Source organism: Nelumbo lutea, chromosome 2, assembly GCF_056320005.1.
Source record: "Nelumbo lutea isolate HS-2025 chromosome 2, American lotus-T2T, whole genome shotgun sequence".
Taxonomy (NCBI): domain Eukaryota; kingdom Viridiplantae; phylum Streptophyta; class Magnoliopsida; order Proteales; family Nelumbonaceae; genus Nelumbo; species Nelumbo lutea.
The window spans coordinates 23,730,970-23,740,841 of record NC_142685.1 but is presented as its reverse complement, the minus strand read 5'-3'; the positions used below and the strand labels follow the sequence as shown (position 1 = coordinate 23,740,841).

General features: G+C 37.1%; 1 pseudogene across 2 annotated transcripts; it reads right to left on the bottom strand.

Annotated features, from left to right (window-relative positions):
- Positions 1–1,466: 1,466 nt before the first annotated feature.
- Positions 1,467–8,314, bottom strand: LOC148869227 (nuclear pore complex protein NUP50B pseudogene; annotated as a pseudogene). Of its 2 annotated transcripts, none has more exons than XR_016106700.1 (2): positions 8,175–8,314; positions 1,467–3,356 (listed from the first exon to the last, which is right to left on the bottom strand). The product of XR_016106700.1 is annotated as a nuclear pore complex protein NUP50B pseudogene, transcript variant X2 (transcript). The 2 variants fall into 2 exon arrangements; XR_016106699.1 differs by lacking the exon at positions 8,175–8,314 and adding an exon at positions 4,813–5,011.
- Positions 8,315–9,872: the final 1,558 nt, after the last annotated feature.

Below are 9,872 nucleotides of genomic sequence, written 5' to 3'. Positions count from 1 at the left end.
ATAGAAAGAAACAAAAGAATTTTTGAAGACAAAGGTGCCCCAGGCCGAGGAAGTCTTGAAGAAAAGTTAAGTTCCTGGGTGCAGTAGATACTTCATACTTGATAGTGCCAGGAAACGTCCGTCTTTTCTCTGTTTCTGAGCAGAATTGTTTTAGGGAGTAGTTAGGGTGCTTCATATAGTGGTTTTTTCTGTGTTTTCTTCTGGCCTCTACGTATAAGGTTAACTATACTCCTTCGGCATCTTGTGCCAGCTTTACAGAAACTCAGAATCTGAGTCTGGGGGACTCATCCTTCTCAAGCATAAAAAAACAGCTGCTTTTAATCTCACCTCCAATATCTCATGTACCAAATTATTTTGCCGCATGAATGTTGCCCCTAAAGGATCCCTTCCATCCTAAAACCACCAAAGGAATTAGAAGCTAGGAACACCAAAAATGAGGGTCTGGGACCTCATTGAATCGAATGTGTATCTCTAGAACAGATATCTGAGAGTCATCTCCAAGATCATAGGCATTGTTGAGGGAGATGAATGTGCTATCACTATCCATCTCAACATTCTCGTATCTTCTGTACTCATTGTTAGAATGTTATTTCTTGATTACTTAACACCCTGTTCCATACAGTATTGCTGGCCTTATCATCGTTGTATGTGTTTTATTAGTAAAAAGGAACAATTAAAAGTTTTATTAATTATGAGAATGAATGCTATGGAAAAGAATGCCTCTTACACCTTACCCCAGCCCCTGCTGCCCCTTTTACATCCTCTTCCAGTTAAGAATCCAAGTTTCCACTGGATCCATTTTGTAAAATTCTCCTGTTAGCTGAGTGGTATTGTCCTATAGCACAAGACTTCAGATGCACTCCTCCATTTTGCCTATCTGGCTTTAATTCTACAAGTGACATCTTTCTCGATCTCTCCCTTATTATGAATTATTGAACCGAAGTAATAGAGGGATATCTCTTGCTCTCCAATCCTAATTGTACCCTGATTTCCATTCCTTTGGATTATCACGAAATCATAATTGCAAATGCTTCGTCCCAGCCTTTAGGGTTTTCATTGTGGCAAAAATTAGCACCAGCAGGTTCATAGGACAAGAGATACAATGGTTCAGTTTGGAAGGAGTACAAATACAAATATGTACAGTACAAATATATACAAAATAAAACAAAATGTAAAGTTTTGCACTCTACTTATTTGTATTTGTACTCCTTCCAAAACTGAGCCAATAGAACAAAAACATGCATTACTTGGTAGCCTCTTGGGAATCAAAAAAAAAAAAAAAGAAAAAGAAAAAGAAAAAAGAAAATCGAAACAGGAAGAGAGATGCAGTTGGAGTTTCTAACCATTTGAAAGTAAAATGACTATTTAGGGAAGGTGCTGAAATGACAAATGAAATGAGGACAAATTCATCACTCAGAACATGCGTTCACATAAGCATTATCTATCAATCTAATATCAAGCCTATGTTGGAGGTAAACCACAGACAAGGTTTCATCATTTAACACATGCCTGAGTATTTTGTGATTTCCAGTTGAAGACAACTGTTCTGAAAATTTATCTCGGGCAATACAATTAGCACATATATCCCGAACTGCAAATTTCTGCAGGTTCAATCTCCAAGAGAGGGAAAAAAAAAAGAGATGCGAAAACACTGCCAAAGACAAGATTGCAGATAAATAACAACCAATTGGATATGACTCTATAGGAAGTTACAATGTACTGAATTTAAAGAAAAATAAAAAGACTCCATCAGCTACTACTCATGGCAAAGTTTCAAAAGATATGATCCGTTTTGGAATGAACAGTGCACTATTCAATCATCAGATGCCTTCGGAGAATTTTCTGGTGTCTTCAGAACTGTAGTCTTTCTTCCTTTGTGTGTTGTAACGGCTGTACGAAACTCTTCCACTATAGAACCATCCTTAAACTTCAAAGCAAATGTAGAGAGTCCGTCCTTACCTTCACCAATGCTATTCATGCAAGCAAAAGTGATGCCTCTCTTATCCATATTTGCAAGCGTCATGTCTGCATAAAGACTTGCATTCAAGATCAACCTGTAGTTCCCCCTGGCCCTCATAACAAGCCTAGCTCTCTCGGTGCCTGTTGTAGAAACATTCACCTTGAGTTCACCCTTTCCACGTTCTTTCCATCCTCCATCAAGATATTCAAACAGGATGGCATCAGCAATGAAAATTGCCTTTTCATTTTCTTCTCCTGTCTCAACTGGCACTTCCTGCATGGATGCAACACTACTACCCTCACTCTTAGTAACGGTGGATGCCCATATAGTTCCGAACAGGGAAGGTTTCCCATTATTTGAGTTACCAAAACTGAAAGAAGAAAAAGAAGATGGTTTGTCATTCTTCAGGCCAAAAAGAGGTGCAGAACCAGAACCAGAACCAAATGCGGGCTCGTCTTTTGGTATTGCACCAAAAGAAAAAGACGAACTGGAAAATCCAGTTCCAGCAAGCCCTGTAAATGCATTTTGGCTACTTGAAAGTGGTTGGAATGCACTTAGATGAGCTGCTGCTACAACTGGAGACACATTGTCTTTCTCAGCTTCCTTCTCGGTTTCTGCTGTAGCAACTTGAGATGTATCTTTATAGCGGTCTTCTTTCTCAGTTTCTTCACCTGCAGCTGCTTCACTTTCATCACTTTTCTCTGGTTTGGTTGCCCTAGAGGCAGGACTTTCTTTCTCCTTATCAGCTACAGATTCAGCAACTTGAGATGTATCTTTACAGTTGTTTTGTTTTTCTGTTTCTTCACCTGCAGCTGCTTCATTTTCATCACTTTTCTCTGGTTTAGTTGCCTCAGAAGTAGGTCTTTCTTTCTCCTTATTGGCATCAGATTCAACCTCTGTGCCAACATTCTTGTTTTCTAATTTCAGACTGTTCTTGTCTTGTCCCTCAGGGTCATTTGCTTCGGGACGCTTTTCAGTTTCCTTATCTGCATTACTCTTTTCATCTACACTCTTAGACACTTCCTTCTCAGCATTTGCATGAGCTTCAGGCATATCACCAACTGGTTTTACACTGGATTCAGTAGGAGGAGGTACCAGGCGAATCGAAGCAAAGGGATTAAAAGAGGGAGACGATGGTGGTTGCTTGTGGCGAACCTTAACAAATCTTCTGGTTGCCAACACTTCATCACTGGCTCTCTTGAAGGTCCCAATCTCCTGTTCAGGACCATCTTCTTCATCATCAAGACCTGGGTTATCCCTAGAGAGTTCCCTCCCTGCAACCCTCTTTTTAGAAGGATAGAGGTCATTTTTTGCATCCCCCATTGAGCCTTCTTGTACACAACTAAAGGTAAAGAATTTCTTTCTGTGATAAACCACACGAAAATAATTTTACTACCTGCATCAAAATCCTTTGATTAAATGATATTTAACAAGAAAAATGGTGGGCCAAATTAATGAAACATGAAATAGTAAACAATGGTTTGAACAATAAACAAGTTCTTCCTTCCAATCCAAATAGGGGGAAGGGGGAAGAAGTATGAGAAATGTCAGGTTAAAAGTGTGACCATGCAATAGTACATATTATTTTGTTAACCCTGAATCATATAAACTCCAATTTGTCATGGAAGAGCTCTCCAGAGTACTGACGGCTCAACTTTATTTTTCAAAGTTCCTATTTACCTTAGAGATGTAGAGTAATAATGACCAAATTTTATTCATATAAACAGCTTATGCACTTTTGAACTTATTTTAGATATCTTATACCTCTGAAAGCAATGCATAGGCATCAACTGGAAAGTATACATCAAAATAGCAGACCGAAAAATCATATGCAAACCCAAATTATGGATTAAAAGAGGAATACTAAAGACAGCAACTGAGGCCACAAATACAAAGATAAACTGGAAAACAACCATAAATAGCCATATAAATTAGGCATGCCTGTAAAAAGAAAGGCATAACGGATGTTCCAAACAAATAAAAGAATTATAAAGCCTAGCAAAATACAAACCGAACTTGTAATTATTAGCAGAGACTAGGTTTCTTCTTGCATTTTTATAAATAAGACTGCAATTGAAGAATCATGGGATGAACTGCGCAAAAAGAAACAGACGCACAGGCTCAAGACAGGGCCAGGAAAGTTCAACTACGAGTTGAAGCCACTATACAAAACACAATGGGAACAATGAAGCTACAGAATTTTCCAGACAAACTAAACGTCACACCTGTTTCACCATTGAAGCTGCTACAGTTCGAAAGACAAGCAAATAATATTCTTCAAACCCATTTAATATCATTCAGGAATCCTAAAAGAAAGTAGCACCTTAGTGCAACTTCAGAATAAGTTGCAGACGGGTTTCTCAGAAAAAAAAATCCAGAGTGATACTTCAAAAAAGAAAAGATAATCTTACTGTGTATTCCAGCAATCATAATAGCGTACATTCTGATTCTTCCCAATAGGTTTCTCAGAATCTTTAAATATACAATAAAGACGTATAAAAAAAAAACAGAGAAGTCTGCAGAAACAATATGCATTAGGGTAAAAGATAATTTGCAACCTGATTTCTCAAATATCACGAACAGGGTCACCAAAACCAACATCAATTCATCAAAAAATGGATAAATCCACGTGGGGTCTGACGCATCACTCACGAACAAACCTCAACAAACCCAATAGAAAACACAAAAAATAAAAATAAAAAATAAAAACACCCTCAAAAAGAACAAAGCCAATTTACATATAAGAATTAATCATCAAAAGATTTTGATTATATAACAAAGAAACCTAGAACCAGCACAGGACATAGCCAAAGAAGAATCAAGAGAAAAGGATTGAGAAGAAGGAAACTCACCCTGACTGTCAAACAGCAAAGTAGTAGAGCGTCGCAGAGAGTCAGAGATGCAGGGTTTCCTCTAAACTCTCTCTCTCTCTCTCTCTCTCTCTCTCTCTCTCGTTTGGTGGTAGCGTTTGAAGAGAAGAGCCGGAGTACAGTTGAGCTGGAGAGAGCTCGGCTTTTTTTTTTTCAAGATACAAATGCAAATTATTAGATCTGTACTATTTTTCATTTCGACCATAATAATCTTGGCTTAACGCGATGGGTTTGCGTCTGTCCATCTGAGTAGGACAATCTTGGATGTACTCTTCATGATCTATCCGTTGGATGGGAACCTTTTTACATCTATAGTATTTTTACTACATCTTTTCTCTGACGAATATGGCTGTACCTACATTTCTGTCCTATTACAGTATTACTCCATGTTAGATAAGATACAGGTGGACTAATTCGAGATGGAGCTAAAAGGGATGGTGACGTGTCTTTCTGTCATGGTTTGTTGGAGCTATGTGCTCTTCTTCTTAATCTTAATCTTAACTGTGGATTCACCACGAAGTCCCCGTGTCATCATCTCGTGGGTCGATGTAGCGGCGCAGCAAAGAGCGCTGCAGATAATCCAATCTCAATGGGAAGGTCGGAAGTGAACTAATCCCGACCCTGATCCACTGCCCACGATGCAGAAACAAAAAGGCGGGGAAAAGCGCAACGGAAATGTTTTTGCGAACCGGACAGAGCCGGACGGTTGAACCATTAGACTGGAAAAATGCGAGTGACCGAGTGTCTCTGGTTTCTGTAATTGTAAGAAAAAATAATTGAATCAAAGTGTGTTTGGGGGGTCTTTTCCGTGCAGAAGGGGCTGTCGTAAAGCACTTGTTAGAGAAGCCCTTTTTTTTGTGTGTTTGGTGAAGCACTTTTTAACAGTTTTTCTTTACAAACCGAAAATGCTTTATTTATCTAGGTTTTGTTTGGATAAGTTTTTATTTTTGTGCTTCAGGTTGTGGAAAACAAAAATGAAAAAAAAAAAAAATCTTTGAAGTTGGTAAACTTAGGCCTTGTTGTTTTCCGGATTCAATTGGGGGGGAGTTGGTCAATGGGACTGTGGTTTCCATTGACCGACTCTTGCATATTCTTTTTAAGGATTTAGGTGGGATTCAAGGTAAATATGTTTTTCTTAGGTATTACTTACTCGGGAGGTGTTAACTTTCTCCGACTTAGAAAAGTTAACTTTAACGAGTGGAGAAACAATATAATCCAAAAAAATGGACTTGGGCCCAATGGTAAAAATGACAAAAAAATTAACTACTTACCCGGGAAAGTAAGAGAAAAAGGAACATAAAAAAGTTGAAATATCTCATTTACCTAAACAAATTTTACAAAAAATAACATAGATAAATGCACTTACTTAAATAAATGGCCTCTTGAGAGTTAGGGATATCAATGGGTTAGGGTTGGTACAGGTTTGCATTCACCTAACCCAACCCTTAAATTTTCTCATCTGACCCAACTTAATGTAGTTTCCAAACCCGCTCCATCTATATAAGATTAACTTAATATCAATTTTGCCACGATTTGTAGCCTTTCAATTGTAATTTTTATAATACATTTTGAAAAATCAAGAACTATTAATTTAAATTGAAATTTGGTTTATCGGTTGTAAAGTGTCACTTCTTACATAGTTAAAGGAATATCAAGATCCGGAGGGCTGAGATAGCAAAACCTGAACTTAACTCAGGTTGAAGCAACAAAACCTTCTTGACCCCGCACCCAAATAAAACCTGTCCCTAACCTAACTCAGTAGATCAGGTCAAGCTAGCAGGGGCGTAGCTAGGGGACCGAGGGGATGTTCCCAATCGTGAATAATAATTTATAAATACAGAAAATATTCCTAATGCATGGTACGATATGTATGTGAGGCGTGAATGAGACGCCCTGTGTGAGTAGCAGATCTGGTCTCTTGTACACCCCCTATGGTTTGACAAAAACGTTAGTGTGTACTATGGGGATTGGGGAGAAATGGGTGCTTGTTGGGATTTGGCCCCTCTTATGGGTTGACCAAATAGTTATATATGGTTAACAGTGGATTCAAACCTATAACATGTGTTATTAATTTACTATTACTTATTATTTTGATAAATAAAAAGAAAATAGAAAACATAACTAAACCAAGATTCAATCAAAGAACATAGTACCCAATGCCTAGAATCACTTGGAATCAGTTTGAACACTGCCCAGAAGAAAAACCTAGAACCGTGGAACCAAAGACTTGCATAGGTTATATGTTTGAACAACCAGATTTCCTTTTTTCTCTTTTAGTTCTTGTCCACTATTCAAGTTTTCTTGGAAGATTGAGCACTGCCCAACAGTGCAAATTATTCGTTAATTTGCGCAATTGAAGTTGAACTTATGATATTTTAAGGAGTTCGACTATGATGATGAAAAGATATGATACTGAAAAAACTTATAACCTGATGTTTGCTCATTGTGACACTAGCAAGTGCATTAGCCGTTCAAGTAATAAAGTAGTGAATGAAGTATCGTTCCCACGAGGATTTAGGAAACAATTACCAATACTAAATTGAGCACTTCTTATCTGATCAACAAATAAATCAAAACTTTAATGAAAGCTAAAAAAATCCTAAATTAAAATCTATCTAAATCATTGGCCCAATTGCCTTCAAATCAGGTTAGAAGAGTAAGCAGTAAATGTCAATCTCAGAATTCAGCAATCTATCAATTTGGATCATTCGAATAAATCATGATTGAGCCTTGGTTTGGTGAAACCCCAAGGTCATGAACAGCCTCTCTCAAGCGCATGTTCATCCTATGCATGAGTGACGGTTCTTCTATCTCTAGCAAGAATCTAATCCCCATGCATGCATTTCTTCAAACACTTCTAAGGCATCAATTCAAATCTGAATTGATCACCAACTGAATTGTGCAAGTTATCTCTAACCTTGCACTCAATTCAGTTCTTGAATAGTAGATCTGAATTCCTAGAGTCTCTCTCAAGCACTCTAGGAATTCCAAGCTGTAGATTAATTTGGCTAATCTGAAAATTGCAGATCTGAATTCTCTTTCAAGCAATTCAGATCTTGCAATCTCAGATCTGAGTTTTGAAGGTTAGTTGGCCAAATTAATCTACAATAACACCCTTATTCAAGAAAATTCAAGTACAATTCATGACCATTTGAATGAATAAAAAAGAATTAGATTGCTGAACTGAAATTTTACAAGATGAAATACATCAAGGAAGAATGGAAACAAGGAGAAAGAAGAAAGAAAATATAACAAAGAAACTGAATTCGAATCAAAAGAGAATGAAACTACAATTGATTTATTACAAAAGATCTTTGAATCACAAACCCTCAATTCGAACTCACCTTCTCTTCTAGCTTGCTTGTCTTGTACTTCCTTCAGCCCTTCTTCTTCTTCTTCCTTGCGCCTAGCCTTCTTCTCTTCTCTTCTCTCAAGGTGGCCGAACCTCTAAGAGTGGGAGAGCCTTCCTCTCAAGCAATTGAACACCTCTCCCCCCTCCTAGAGGCCTCCTTATATAGTTTTTCAAGGGGGCTCTTGCCCCTTCTTGAAGTCTCTAGAATTGGGTGTATTACACCCCTCATGAACCTTCTAGAGTGCTCCCTCCTTCTCTTCAAGAAACATCTAGGAGTTGCCGCCCCTAGCTCCCTTTGGGCTGCTATTTGGGCTATAACTTAGCTTGCTTTTGAGCTCATGTGGGCTACACTCTAGGCTGTTATTTGGGCTAAAAATGGGCTGGGCCGAAATTTTCTTCTTGCTAGGCTTCTTCCTTTGGGTTATCCAAAGAGTTAGCTTGCACTTCTTGGGCCGAATAAAAACTCCCTTGCTCTCATGGCTGGGCCGGGCTGAACTTGATAAATTTTAGGCTTTCTTTTCTTGCTTTTGCCTTCTTTTTGTTGATTTGGCTCCCCCTGAAATCTTTCTTGCAATCAAGCTAAAATAGGGCAAAATCTAATTAAACCAGCATAAAATTTCATGCAAAAAACCTCATAAAATATAGATAAATTGTAGGTTCATCATAACCGATCAACCAAGGTCATAAAAGTGGTAAGAAATCAGATGGGCTTTCATCTCATAGGGGTTTGATTGGTTTTGGAATCATGCATTTTCCCTTTTTTAAATCTTGAATTGAATATAGACTACACAAGTGCACAAGAAGTAAATTCTAAAAGTTTTTTTTTTTTTTTTTAACCTTGAATCTCTTTCATTTTTAAAGTTATTTTTATCATGTATATGATTAATTAGAGGAGTTTAAGAGTGATTTTAATTTTTTTTCTAATAGTTTATTGTTGGTTTGTCATTGTGTGCACACTAGAATTCCAAAAAAGAAAAAGATTTTACATTACAAATTTGAGATACAACTTATAAATTACTTATATTTTTTATTTTATTTATTGGTGTATTTTTTTATTAGTTTTCCTCTATAAAAAATCTAAAGGTTAATGATTGAGAATAAGAATCAAATTTGAAATATACAAGCATTAGCAATGAATGAACCTATGCCTATGTTTGATTTGAAGGAAAAGGTAAGAAAAGGTATAAAAAACTATATAAGATTTGTAAAGGTTTCCTTACCACATGCCACGACCAACCCAATGCACGCAATTACTTGCACCCTTTGCCCACTGCCTAACCTACTTGTTTGGGCTTGCCCAGTGCCCAATCCACCCACCTACACTTGGCTACCCACCTTGTGCCCTTACCCAATTCACCCAGCTGCCCAACCCACCCACTTGTCCTAGCCATCTGGGCCCCTTGTAATTAACAAGGCATAAAACAAGAAAATCCAATTTAAAAAATAAGAAAAATATATAAAAGGTTAAACAACAATTGAAAAACACTCAATAAATGTTTTTCTTAATCAAGTAGTCAATGATAATAGAAAAACACTTAATCAAAACCGTAAAACCATGATGAATGAAACAATTTTATTATTTTCAATATATCATATTAAAATCAACAGAACAAAAAATATCTAATGAAAATAAATGTATAAACATAATAGAAAATTAGAATTTAGTTACAAGATTTAAATTAGAATTATT